Genomic DNA, 14,570 nt, shown 5'->3' on the forward strand with positions numbered 1-14,570 from the left:
ATTTTACACAAAATCCGTTAGACATATTGGGTACAATGTTCGATTACTCGAAGGCCTCCTTGAAGATATCGAAGACCTGCTCGATGACATCGAAGCCTCTTTGATGGCATCGAATTTATTGAAGAAATTGAAGTAAACTCGTTAGACTATTTTAGACACATTCTCGATTCCTCGTACACCTTTTGATGACATCGAAGACACCTTCGATAACATCGAAGGTAGGTTCGATGACATAGAAAGTTACGCAGTCCAAACAAAGTTACGCAGCGCAAAAAAGGCACGTATTCAAGACACCTTTAATGTCATCGAACGACTTACGTAGAGTTACGCGGAGTGCGTAAATTTGAGGCGGTTTCCAGAAATTTCAAGGTCAATTCGGAAGGAGGTGTTACACAACTATAAATAGGAGTCCCCAAGGCATCCCTGGGCATCATCGAGGGTTTGGAGGAGCGAAGCACAAGAGCGGAGAGTCGTCGCCAAGCATTTTTCTTCATTTCTTCCTTAGTTTTCATGCTTTCCTCTAGAGTTTTTGATCCAATCATGTCTATGGCGTCATGCCCCGAACTCGAAAAACAGGCTCACAAAATTCTCGATCGCCGAATCCGGCGCCAACAACCTCCGTAGTACCCTATTCTCGAACCCCGGCACTCACATGCCAGATTCCGATCCTTGGATCCTATAAGGAGGATTTTCAGTATGATTTTTTTTGTAATAGAGCATAACTACAAGCATAACCAAGTCACAAAACAACATCACCACATATTCACTATATCAAAAACTTTAAGTACAATGCGGAAAGGAAAATACAGGGTGATCAAAAACTTCAAAATAATCTGATGTGTGCTCCTGCCTCAGCGCTGCTGCGATCCAATGTCACCTGCACGCAACAGTCGTGCATAAGCTTACAAAAGCTTAGAGGGTAGTGTAAGTGTGTACGCAAGGCAAGCGCCAAGTGTACAATATCAGAGTAATGCGAAAATATACGGTAAGTCCATGAATGCTATCAGCTGTACTAAAGTTATATGATGCAAGACATGAATGCTATCGGCCATACCAAGGCCATGCGATGCGAGGCCTATGTAGTCAAATGTCGTATGCGAGATGCAAACCAAGCATGTCAGTCCTCATCAAGTACACATATCAGTACAGTTCCTCTCTAGATATCACCAGGGTCTAATACACTTCACACTGACTGCCTCCTCCCTAGTTGCACAGCCAAGCAAGTGGAAGAAACCACACTATCCACCTAACCAGTAGTCTACCAATACCTACCCAGCTCGTCGATAGCGGACTCATTTGCGAGCTGGTCAAACTCAACCTAACTTATAGCCCCCTTACTCGGGCGAATAAGGCCACACCCCTTCCAACCGACCACGACATAGTGAGAGACGCGGCTTATCGGTATTCGGCACTCGGGCGCTCATGTATCCACTCGGTCTAGACGTTGAAGCATCTCCTGGTACCAAAAAGGTTCTGTGATGTTCACTCAAGGACATCCTAAGTGTCCACAATGCTAGAGTCAATATTTTCGGTATCCGATACGACCATCCACGATGTGCCTGTGGAGGCCACGGCCCTGATGTTGCTAGGGTGTGCAGTGATCACGACACACAATGTGAAATGCATGAGTCACACCATCAGTCATGCAGCAATCCTACGCGTACCGCGCGATCATGTGGGGCACTCCGTCTTATAAGGAGTCCCGTAAATGTCTCAGCCCAACGACTTATGCTATGATCAAACGTTCCTCGTATCAAGCATACATATGATGCGTATGGGCATGAATCATGGAGTTATACTAAGCATGTTATAAAGTGATGAATTATTAACAAGTATGGGCCTATCAATGGGCCCTAAGGAGAGTTACAATGCGGACATTTAACCAACATTGTACTTACAATGTGGATGTCAAACCATCATTGCTCCCAAGACATAGCCCGCCATAGAGGTTAACACATAAACCACAGTGAAATCACATTCAATGGGCCTTATGTACATCCCATTGGGCCTTGACCCACGGGCCTCTAATACATCAAACGGGCCTCATAACTTGGGCCTCATATATATCAAGGTGGGCCTCAACAATGGGCCACAAATACATCAAGATGGGCCTAATCACATGGGTCTCATGTATATACCAAGGTGGGCCTCAATGGATGGCCACGAGTACATCAATATGTATAATATATATATATATATATATATATAAATGAATCATATCAAAAGACCAACTGGACTGCACTCCAAATAATAGTGGTGGGAATGATTTCTACCATTTAAAACTTTCGAGGCCCACCATAACATTTATTTTCTACCCAATCTGATCATAAGGTCTCACAGACCTGAATTAAGAGGAAAAACAATTTTCCTAATGATCCAAAACCTATGTGACAACAAGGTTTCAATGGCAGACACTCAATCCCTACTGCTTTTGCTGTGTGGTCCACTTGATACAGGATCTGTCTCATTTTTTAACTCAAGCTTTAAAATGATTTTTCAAATGGTTAGACGGCTTGGATGCAACACATGCATCATGGTGAGGTCCACACACATGGCCCACCAATTAAATGGATGGCTTGGATATAACACAGACATCAAGGGTGGGGCCTATTAGCCGTCCAGCAAATGCCTGGACGGCATTTGATAAAACACATACATGGTGGGTTCCACCGTCCACGGCAGTGGACGGTGTGAATAAAACACATACATCATTGTGGGCCCAACGTGGGGCCCACCTTAATGTTTATCTGCAATCCAACCCGTTGGTAAGGTCACACGGACCTAGATGGAAAGGAAAAACAAATTTCATTTCGACCCAAAACGTCTCGACGCCCAAAGGGTTTTAAATGGCAGACATTCAATTCAACACTGTTTCCTATGACGTGGGCCACCTGAGTCCCCATACGGCTGATGTTTGGGGTGGCCCACTGCCTTGAGGGGGCCCACCCAAATGCACGGTGTTAATGACGACACACATCACGGTGGGGTCCACGGTTCGGACCCCCCTGCCCGTCCGTCCACAGCGCAGGACGCCCTACGCCTCCTCAAGTCGGTCAGCAGCAGCAGGCGCTGCTGCTGCTCTTCATTTTTTTTTAAAAAAAAGTGTATTTTTGATGTTTTTCCTAAGTGGGGTCCGCATCAGGGGAATCCACCCCACCCATTGGATTCTACAGCTCATTAAAAATCCAACAAGTCCAATATTAAGTATATTTCGGTGTGTAGAGACATCAGGTGGTTTTCAACAGTAAAAACCACAATTTTTCTATGCTATGGCCCGCCAAAAAGTCAGATCAGCTTCATTTTTCAGCTCAACACCTAAAATGATCTAAGGAATGGGATGGACGGTTTGGATTAAATACGTACATCAAGATGGGGCCTGCATGAGTGGCCCGCCCAAAAGCTTGTGAATCAAGCTAATATTTTTGTTTTCATTACACGTCCAGCATCCCTGGACGCTGGACGGTTTGGCATAACACATACTTAAGGTGGGCCCTGCTCAGGTGGACCACCAAATAATGGGTGGTGTGATACTACGCATACATAAAATGGGTTCCACCTAAAGATGGCTTGGATAAAGTACATACTTCATGGTGGGGTCCATTCAGGTGGGCCGCACAACCACATCATCATACACAAAACCAACGAAAAAGAGAGGGAGAGAGAGAGAAAGAAAGAGAGGCACGTGTGATGGAGGGACCCCGACACTATGGGCCCTCCTTTGCAATCAATCATACATCAAGTGGGTCCCATTACACGTGGGTCCATCAAATCGAAAATCAACGGTGGAGATCCTTTCTCCAACAAGATGTAAGGTCTAGATGACCCTATTTATGAAAGGAGAATAAACATCATGATTGGGTCCATGGAGAATGGCCCCATCATGGAATGATCATGAGGATCAAGATGGGCCATCGGCCACACCCAGGGTCCAAAGCGAGATCTATACCATTAATTGGTAGGCCTCACTTGACTCATCATCAAAACATGAAAAATCTAGCATAATAAGCACCCACCGTTAGATCTTCTTGGTCCGATGGAACGCTGATCTCCTTGTGCTTCACTTTGATGGAAGGTGATGAGAGTTGAATGGCTAAGATGAAGGATTTTGGGATGGGAAGTGGGCCTCACACATGCACTTTTCTCTCCTTAGAATGCATGGATGTCCACCACTCTCTTTTAGTCTTTGTTGCTTGGAAAAGGTGAAGAGAAAGAGAGAGAGAATGGGTTGTAAGAGAGGTAGAGTGATGGGTGATAGATGTGAGGTGAGTGATGAGTGAGGTGAGAGACTTGTTGACTTTTGGGGTTTGCTTGACTTGTGGAGAAAGAAAGCATGGGTTGCTTTTGTACTTGACATGAAGTAATTAATTGATTAATTTGAGTGATTGATTGATGGGACATGTTGTAGAGATTCTCTTGGAATTGCAAACGCGCGACGTTTTCTTCGAAATAAACACCGGCCCACATCTCCCTGTCAGGGTATCGGATCGGTATGCAAGACGCGGCGTTGGAACCGCGGCAAGGGTGCGATCGCAATGGTACAAGTCTCAGATTAAGCTGACTCAAATCTATAGGATACGACTTAGGATCGCGTGCAAACGTTGATTATAGGTCGCAGGTTACTAGAATTCGATGGAAAGGATCGTGGGAGTCGACGGAACAGTACGGACTAGGATACGGGTCTTACATATGATTGACAAAACCTCTTAGCTAGGGCTAAAAGGTGAAGCTTGTAGCTATTCACAACCCCAAGTGTAGGGTCGCGATGTAGAAATAATCTCGGTAAGACCGAGGTCGAACCCACAGGGACTAATCTCATGCGTATTTTAAAAGTAACTAGAATCAGAATTAGAAGAAGAGAAATCTAGAATAAAGTGAATAATTGTGATTAAGTTGAAAACTATCAATTAAAGGTGGGAACTAAGGTGTCAAGGATCCACTTGTAGCTCTTGGGATGCTACCTTACTTTGATTAAAAAAAGCATAATTAGAATTGGAGTCCTATCCTATCCAATTGGAAGATAAAGCAATCAAATCAAATCTGAACTTTCATTAACCTAATTCTCAATGGAGAAGAATTGTGAAGGTTGGAAGGGATTCCATCACCAAATCATGCCCAAGAGACGATGGCAAACAATGGAATTTACCAATCCCACAATCTCAAAATAGGAAGAAGAAGATACTCAAAGCTATTGCGGATCTATCGTAATTTGAGTCACAATAAACCATTAAAAACTATAAGTATTCCTTAAATTAGAATCCATGAAGTTCAACATAAACATGAATCAAAACAAAGAAAACATCTCAATCACGCTACAAGCTTCACCTCTTAACCCTGACTAAGAAGTTTAACCAATAATATACATGATTGAACCAAAGTCTCTTAAATAAAACATGAAAACAACTAAGGAAGAAGAAGAAAAACTCTTAGCGACGGCTTCTCCACACTTTTGCTCCACTCCTCAAACCCTAGAAGATGCCTAGGAATATCTTAGGAACTCTTATTTATAGTTGGGGAACTCCAACTTTCGCATCGAGTTGGAAAAGTCTGGAAACTGCCTTAAATTTACGCAGTCCGTGCAAAATCTATGTAACCCTCGACTAGTCGAGGACAACCTTCGACTGGTCGAGGGTCACCTTTGACTGGTCGAGGACATTCTTTAACTGGTCAAAGATCGCGTGAATTTAAAAGTCCATGTTGCTGGAGTTCGAGTCGAAGTTTCTTCGACTAGTCGAGGTAGAGCTTAGACTGGTTGAATGAGGGCTTAGACTAGTCGAAGCAGGTAAATTTTTAGAATTCTTTTTCTTCACTTCAAGTCTTCGATTCTCTTCATTTCTCACTTAGTTTTTTTGGATCTTTGGCATGTGAGTTCTTCATTTTTGGTCTTCTAAGATCCAACCTTTGGCTTGGTGATTCTTGAGCTTCAAATCCATGCTTTTAACATTCTTTTTAATCTAAGCTCTCAGATTCACCTTACAACACAAACATGTATAAAATAAACCATTAAGCATTATCATGTTCATAAAACCAAGATATAAATGAGGGATAATATGCAATATTTGACCCTCAACACAATCCCCAACTAGCATTTTGCTAGTCCCGAGCAAAGTATGCGTGAAATAAACCTCAGTGCTCAATGTCCAAAACTTCTTTTAAGAAAACAATTTTTTGTGTAATCAAGTATGAATGAGTAAACTAAGGACATGAAAGTGGGATTTTGAAAACCTAGAGCCGAATCACATAAGCGACCAATCAAATAAGTTCTTTATCCATTAAATCATAGCATAGTTTGCATATCCAGTTTTTTTTTCAATGTGCTCAATGAAAATCAACTTACTTCTTGTACGAATACTATCAATTCATCATGTTAGCCATGTTTGCCATATCTAGATTACTTGAAGACATAAGTGTTAATTCCAAACTTATCCCATTTCCCTTCTTTTTCTAGTCTTTGATTTTATATCGACGATCAATTTTTATACATTCTTTTCAGACTTTGCATTATTTTCATTCTTTTTCCATTATTTTCCAGTCTTTTCACCATACATGACCTTTTAGTCGATCTCACTATTTTTTAACTAGTTCTTTTCATCTTTTAAGATGAATAAAATTCTTCAGACTCAATTCTCAATATCTATCAATGATTTACATACTAACAAGTAGAGGTTCCAGTATTGTTTACAGAAAATAATTAGAATATGTCTTGTGATTTAGATTAACATGATATTGAAACTTCCTCTTAATCAATTGAGTGCAAGAATTTAGGTGATAGATTACTTAGTTGATGAAACTCCAATAATCCAAAATTCAATATCTATCTTATCATACTCAAAGCATTATTAAGTACACAATTCATCGCTTCCCAAACAGATTTCAACTTGAAACATTAAAAATTTTCAAAAATTTTGCTCAAAACTGAGAAAACACTAATTAGTTTACCTAATCCACCATTCCCAACCTAAAATCTACATTATCCTCAATATAAAAGAAATAAGCATGTAATGCAAAAGAGGCATTGAAAAGAAAAGGAAAGTAATGGAAAGATAATACCTGAAGAACGAATTTTGAGGCTTTTCCAATAATCTCAGTGTGTAGATGGGTTAACACAAAAGACTTAGACAGACGATAAGCAAACTATCCTAAACAGCGAAAAGCAAACTATCCTAAACATAACATATATGAAAGTAATATATCTAACTATACCTTCGTCAGACTAGGAGGTTAATCCTGATAAACAGGATCAATAAGAGGTATGGACATGTCCCCTGAATCAAATTTCTCTACAAATGGCTTTAATCGATGTCCATTCACTTTGAAAACATTGGCATTGTTTAGATTCTGAATCTTGACGGTCCCATGAGGATAAAGATTAGTAATTTTGAAAGGGCCGGTCAACGAGATTAAAGCTTACTTGGAAAAAGATGTGACCGAGAATTGTACAAAAAGACCTTTTGACCTGGTGTGAATGATTTTCGAAGAATGTGTTAATTATGAAATGCGTTAATCCTATCCTTGTAAATTCTCGAGTTCTCGTATGCGTCATTCCTGATTTCTTCAAGTTCATTCAACTGAAGTTTGTGTAGCAAGCCAACGTTGTCTAAATTGAAGTTTAGATTTTTAATAGCCCAGAAGGCTCTTTATTCCAGCTCCACAGGCAAGTGACAAGCCTTCCCATAGACAAGTCTAAAGGGAGACATTCTGATCGGGGTCTTCAATACAAAACAGTAAGCCCATAAGGCATCGGTCAATCGGATCGACTAATCCTTACGGTCGGGTTAACCGTTTTCTCCATAATATGTTTAATTTTTCCATTGAAAATCTTAGCTTACCCACTTGTTTGTGGGTGGTATGGAGTGCTCACCTTATGCGAGATGCCATATTTCTTTATTAAGTTCGCAAATGGCTTATTACAGAAATGTGGACCTCCATTACTAATGATGGCTTAAGGCGTTCCGAACCGGGAAAGGATGTTCCTTTTTAAGAATTTAATGACCATTTGATGATCAATGTTCTGGCATAGGATTGCTTCGATCCATTTAGTGATATAGTCTACTGCTAGCAAAATATACAAATTCCCAAAGGATTGGAGGAACGGTCCCATGAAATTGATGCCCCAGCAATCAAATGCTTCAATGATCAGAATGGGGTTTAAAGGCATCATGTTTTGTTGGGACAATGCTCCCAACTTCTGACAATGCTCACAAGCTTTGCAAAACTCATGAGTGTCTTTAAACATAATGGTCCAGTAAAACCCACACTGTAAAATTTTAGTCATGGTCTTTTTAATAGAAAAGTGACCACCACAGGTCTGAGAATGACAGAAGGAGATGACACTTTGGTGTTCATTGTCTGGCACACATCTCCTTAAGATTTGGTCTGAGCAATATTTAAATAAATATGGATCATCCCAGAAGAATTTGTGTACCTCAGTAAAGAATTTTTTCTTATCTTGTGCAGTCCAATGTGTTGGCGTGAAACCTGTAATAAGATAACAATATCAGCAAACCAAGGTGAATGAGAGACTTTAAATAACTGTTCATCAGGGAACATGTCATTTATATGTGTCGTCTCAAGGAAATCAGAGAGATCAAGGCGGGAAAGATGGTCAGCCACTACGTCCTCTACTCCTTTTTATCTTTTTTTTTTCAAATTAAATTCTTGGAGTAAGAGGATCCATCTTATCAAGCAAGGCATAACATCATTCTTAAAAAGTAGATACTTGAGCGCCGCATGATAAGTGTAGATAATGATCTTAGATCCAATCAAGTAGGATCTAAATTTATCTAAAGCGAATACTACGGCTAGGAGTTCCTTCTCCATAGTAGAGTAATTCACTTGGGCAGATTTAGAGTTTTACTTGCATAATGAATGACGTAGGGCTTCTTTTCTTTTCTCTGGCCTAACACCGCCCCAAGAGCATAGTCGGACGCATCACACATAATTTCAAAAGGAAAGTTCTATTCGGTTGGTTGCATGATAGGTTCAGTGGTTAACATGCCTTTGAGTTTAGAAAAAGCTTATTGGCATTGTTCACTCCACTTGTATGGCACGTCCTTTTGAAGTAGATTGCATAAATGATGAGAGAGGTGACTAAAGTCCTTTATAAATCGTCTATAAAATCCGGCATGTCCTAGGAATGATCGCACGTCTCATATGTTTTTAGGTGGAGGTAAGTTATAGAGATAATATCAATCTTAGCCTTATCTACCTCAATTCCCTTGGGCAAGATGATATGTCCAGGGACAATTCCCTTATGAACCATGAAGTAACACTTTTCCCAATCCAGTACCAAGTTCTTTTCCTTACATCGCTTCAACACATTTTTCAACTTTTCTAAGCATTCGCCAAAGGATGGACCAAAGATAGAGAAATCGTCCATGAAGACCTCTAAATATTGTCTCACCATATCAGAAAAATACTCAACATACATCTCTGAAAAGTGATGGGAGCATTACATAGCCTGAATAGCATCCTTCAATAAGCAAAGGTGCTGTAAGGACATGTAAATGTTGTCTTTTCCTAATCTTTAATGGTTATCTCGATCTGATTGTAGCCTGAATATCCATTAAGAAAACTGTAATAGGAATGACCAGCTAGCCTTTTCAATATTTGATTAATGAAGGGCAAAGGAAAGTGGTCATTCCTCGTGACAGTATTCAACTTCATGTAGTCAATGCACATTCTCCAACCAGTAGTGACTCTAGTTGGCACGAGTTCATTGTCAGCAATAGCTGTGATGGTGATTCCGGACTTAGGAACTACCTAAGTTGGACTCACCCATTGGCTATCGGATATAGGGTATATGATACCCATATCTAATAGCTTAAGAACCTTGGCCTTAACCACTTCCTTCATGTTTGGATTTAATCTACATCGTGGTTGCCGGGAGGTCTTCGCATTATCTTCAAGATGAATGCGGTGAGTACAAATCAAAGGATCGATTCCCTTGAGGTCCGCAATCGACCATCCAAGCTCTCCTTTATGCTCAATGGGAGTAGAGATAAGCATACTGTAACACCCTGTACTTTTCAGTACTTGGGTGTTACCATGTGAACTAAGTCTCACAAATGCACAGGTAGGATTATCAAAATAAGCTTAACTCTATTGTCAAAGCTACATTTTTAAAACGGTATCTAGCCAGTGGGAAGAAGGCATCGACCCTAGGACAATCCATCCATTGATTTTCAAAATATAGCGCCACGTTATCTAGAGGACCTATTTCTTTAGTAAACCTAACCATCCACTAGTAACCTATGGTATTGGATCATCGAACCCATGAATCCTTACCCTTAGAAATGGGTCAGGAATGATACATGATTAAACTATAAGAATTGGGCCTCAAATCCAACCATCTACTTTCAAAATGGACCTTCACATCAACTAAAAAGCCTATCTTTAAGAGTTCATCGTCGTTAAATAAATAGGATGTAACCTTACGCCTTAAATTAGAAGCTATGACTATGAGGTCCACTGTTTATCAGCTTCATACTTGAATGGAGACATGCAGCATAAACTGAGATTTAAATGACTTAAGAATTAAGTGGGATCATTTAGATTAACACCTAAAATCTAATCCAACTGGCAGATTGTCGGGGATTGGTAGAAATCGCCAAATTATAACATATCTCGCTAGGTGCGATCCACCTGAGTTTCGAATCTGCCCAAATTTTGGATTAATGGCCTATTAGAACCGTAAAGGTTAGTCACTGGAATGGATCCATCAAAAGGATCATAATGGGCCCCACATTTGAGCTGAGAGTACACAACCTGTGTACTCCTACGTTGCACTGAACATGGTGCTCGGTCAAACCGGGTCTGACCCGATGAAAATGGCAAAAACGACAGAGGCTTTTCCCGCCTAGACGAATTCGAATAAGGCTTGCTTGTTGTGATGGATTGTGGCCCACCGCTAATGATTGGATGGCCGATTTGAACTGTCCATCGTGTTCAGGAGCCACCTATGACCATACCCTGCACTGTTTTGCTTGATGGGGCTGAAAGTTGGGCGGGTTGAACCCGACCGACCCATGACCGACCTGACATTGGGTTGGGCTTGGGCAAGATGTATCGAGTCCGATCTCAAGCTTGGGCTATGTAAACACCAACCCGATAAATCTTGGGTCGGGCTTGGGTTGAGGTCTTGGGTTGCCCGACCTAACTCGAACCCGATCAATATATAAGTAACTTATAAACTATAATTGAGTGTGGATCGTATGTGTTGAAGACATAGGAAATTCCGGTGTTGTCGGGTCTCATTGGTCCACATCATTTCCAATGACTCAAGCTAACAAGAAATGTTGGATTTCTCTTTCCCAAATAGATTGTGTGCTACACAACACGACTTTTAAACGAGTAGTTGTCCTATATTTTAGCTTGTTTGTTTAGAATAAATGAAGTTCTTTACGATAAATAACTACATATATAATTAATAAAATCATAAATATAAAAAATAGTAGTTCTAGCAAGCGAGCCATAGCGAGCGCTAACCAGCAGTCTTCGGGTTTAAAAAAACCCTCCTGCCGGCCGACTTTTCGTAGCTCAGTCCCTTGGGATGTGAAGTTCCCCAATCCTTGTTCATTAACTGGAATTGACTAAGTTATATGAAAGAGGATTTGTCTCATTTGCTTTTGTGTATTAAAATATAATAAACTAATGCAATTATTAAAATATTAGCATGTATCCACTCGACTAACCAGACTAACCCTTCCCAACCCGAGGTTGGGTTGGGTTGGGTTAGGGTTGAGGAACAAGAACCTTGGGTTGGGCTAGGGTTGAGCACCAACCCGATCCAACCCGCCTGACTTTCAGCCCTAATGCCCACAAATCCCAGCCCTTTAAAGTAGGGCTTCCTCAGCTATGGCTTGAGCTTTTCTCACCCACTGACGCAACTCAAAACCTAAGTCCATTAAGTAAAATTGCTAATCACCATCCCTTTTGTGGGTCCCACAGTGATCATGAGACCTATCAACTCCGTCCGAATGCCTTAAATCAGAGGTTCAACTGTCCAATGGCATTCTACCATTAGCGTGGAGATCATCTTCTCCGTCCGTTCAAAGGACCCATCACCCGATGATGAGGCCCATTCGTCGATCTGAACTGTCCATTAGGTGGACCAGGGTCCCAGAGATCCACCCCTAGTGTCTGGGCCATGCAAGCCATTTAAGGCAACCCGAATTAGATCTGCAAAATTTTTATTCGCATTACGTCTGGGTCTAGAATTGGCTTAGCATAACTAATCAAATGATTAGTTGGAGTTGGAATATCAGGGTGGGATTAGAGTGGCTTATAAAAGCCACCCTTTTAGGGCAGCTCTTGTCCAAAGAAGGAAATCTAAAGAGAGGGATGTGAGTGCCGTTTCTCCCTTGCCGCACCCCGACTGAGTTTGGGTCAAGCTGCGGTTCGAGTCGGGGTTCCTCCCCTGTCCAGAGAGAAAAAAAATGAAAGAAGAAGAAAATGGAGACAAAGATAGAAAGAAGAGAGAAACGAGAAAGACTAGGACGCTGTCCTCCTCCTTGCTGTTGCTACTGCACCAAGCTGGCCCAGCGGAGTTGCTGCCGAGTTCAAACCTTGCCTCGAGCTCAATCCCTACTGGTCATTGCAGCAAGAGAGAAACGAGGAAGAAAGAGATAAAGAAGACATGGACGTTGTCCTCCTCCTTTCTGTTCACTGCAACACCAGGACATTGCCGGACCGAGTTGGGTGTGGTTTGGTCCAGCAATAGAAAAGAAGAAGGAGAGAGAGTGAGAAGGAGAGGAAGGAGAGAGAGGAAGAGAGAGAGAGAGAGAGAGAGAGAGAGAGAGAGAGAGAGAGAGAGGGAGTTGGGTTGGGTGGTTATCAAGTCAACTCAGTTGAAACCGAGTTCAACTGAGTCAAGTTGGGTTTGGGCCTAGTCCAGGTCTAGTTGTCCAGCATGGGATGAGAGAGAGAGAGAGAGGGAGTCAAGGGAAGAAGAAAAGAAAGAAAGAAAGGAAGGGAGAAGGAGAGTGAAAGAGGGTAGAGAAAAGAGAGAGAGAGAGAGTGAGTCGACTCGTTGTGGAGTCATGAAGATCCGGTCAGGCTCGATTCGATTCAGTTGCGGGTCAAATGAGCTGAGTTAAGCTCCAAACCAAGAACAAACGAAGCTCGAGTTGAGTTAGTTCAAGTCAAGACGAGCAACCAGGACTAAATTGGATCGGCCCAATCGGGTAAGTTCAAGGCAACTATTTTGATTAGAAACTATTATTAAAAAGATTGGTTTGTATTTTTATTGTATATTGAAAAATTTTCTAACATGGGGCTAATTTGATTCAAGCTACTTCACACCTTCAAACCCTACGAAGAAGTGCACAATTACATCTTAAGGTGAGGACTCACCCTTTGAGCTTCCCACTTAAATTCATCAATCTGGACATAAATGATGCTTTAATTCTGTGCAGTTAGTAGCTCTAAGTTATTTCATAGTTTACTTATCTCATTATATGAATATGTCAATATGTTGCACGACTGACTCATGTAATGTATAATTGCTATGTCTCTTTAATGTTAGCAAACATGAATGATTTGGTTGCCACATGTTATCTTAAGTTATAGAGTTAGCTAATTAATTAGATGTTGTCGTTTATGATTATCTTATGGACTGAACGGAACATGTTAATGACTTACCATCTTGCGGTCCCTATTTGACTTACACGGACTTGATCGCACATTTCCTTACATGACTTGGATCGCTTATTTGTCCTTTGTGGCCTTGATGGAACATTGGTGCCCTTTTGTGGCTGTTGATTCTCTCTTCATCTTGCGGTGTTCAGTCGTATGGTAATTTCCGGGTGGAGCTGAAGTTCACTTGTCGATTTTTTAGTCATCTTGTGGTGTTCATGTACGATATGATTTTTGGGTGAAGTAGAGTTTTGTATGTTAGTTATCTAGCCATTTTGTGGTGTTCAGTCGTATTGTGATTTCCGGGTGGAGAGGGAGTTCGCTTATCGATTTTCTAGCCATCTTTCTATGTTCATGTATGATATGATTTCTGGGTGGTATAGAGTTTGTATATTGGTTTTCTTGCCATCTTGCGGTATTTAATCGTACTGTGATTTCTGGGTGGAGCGGGAGTTCGCTTATCAATTTTCTAGCCATCTTGCGGTGTTCACGTACGATATGATTTTCGGGTTATTTCGACCAGAAAGAAAATGCATTTGATTTGGGGAAATTTCTTATTTAATGTGGATAAAGATGGAACAAAGAGAATTTTCATCAATTTTATTTGTGCTGAGTTGATTAACATCCTCTTGATCCTTTGATTACAAGATAGAATCTCTTAATAAAGATAAAAATACATTAGTCAAATATAATCAGAATGTAAATTTTGGCAGCATTCCGGCGCATTTTTATCAAATCTCCAGGGGAGACGAGTTGTGCGGGTTTCCCATGCTAGGATCCCTTGGAAATATCCAAAATAGTCTGATCATTTGTCTGAAATTTCAGCATAATGACTGCCTTAAAGATAACCGGCACAACTCATATAGGAGTTGCGCGGTTGACAAGTTGCATGGTCCCGCGCAACTTGCTAGCGCAACTCTCCTTCCTCCCTTCTCTCC

This window comes from Magnolia sinica, chromosome 6 (genome assembly GCF_029962835.1).
Source record: "Magnolia sinica isolate HGM2019 chromosome 6, MsV1, whole genome shotgun sequence".
Lineage (NCBI taxonomy): Eukaryota > Viridiplantae > Streptophyta > Magnoliopsida > Magnoliales > Magnoliaceae > Magnolia > Magnolia sinica.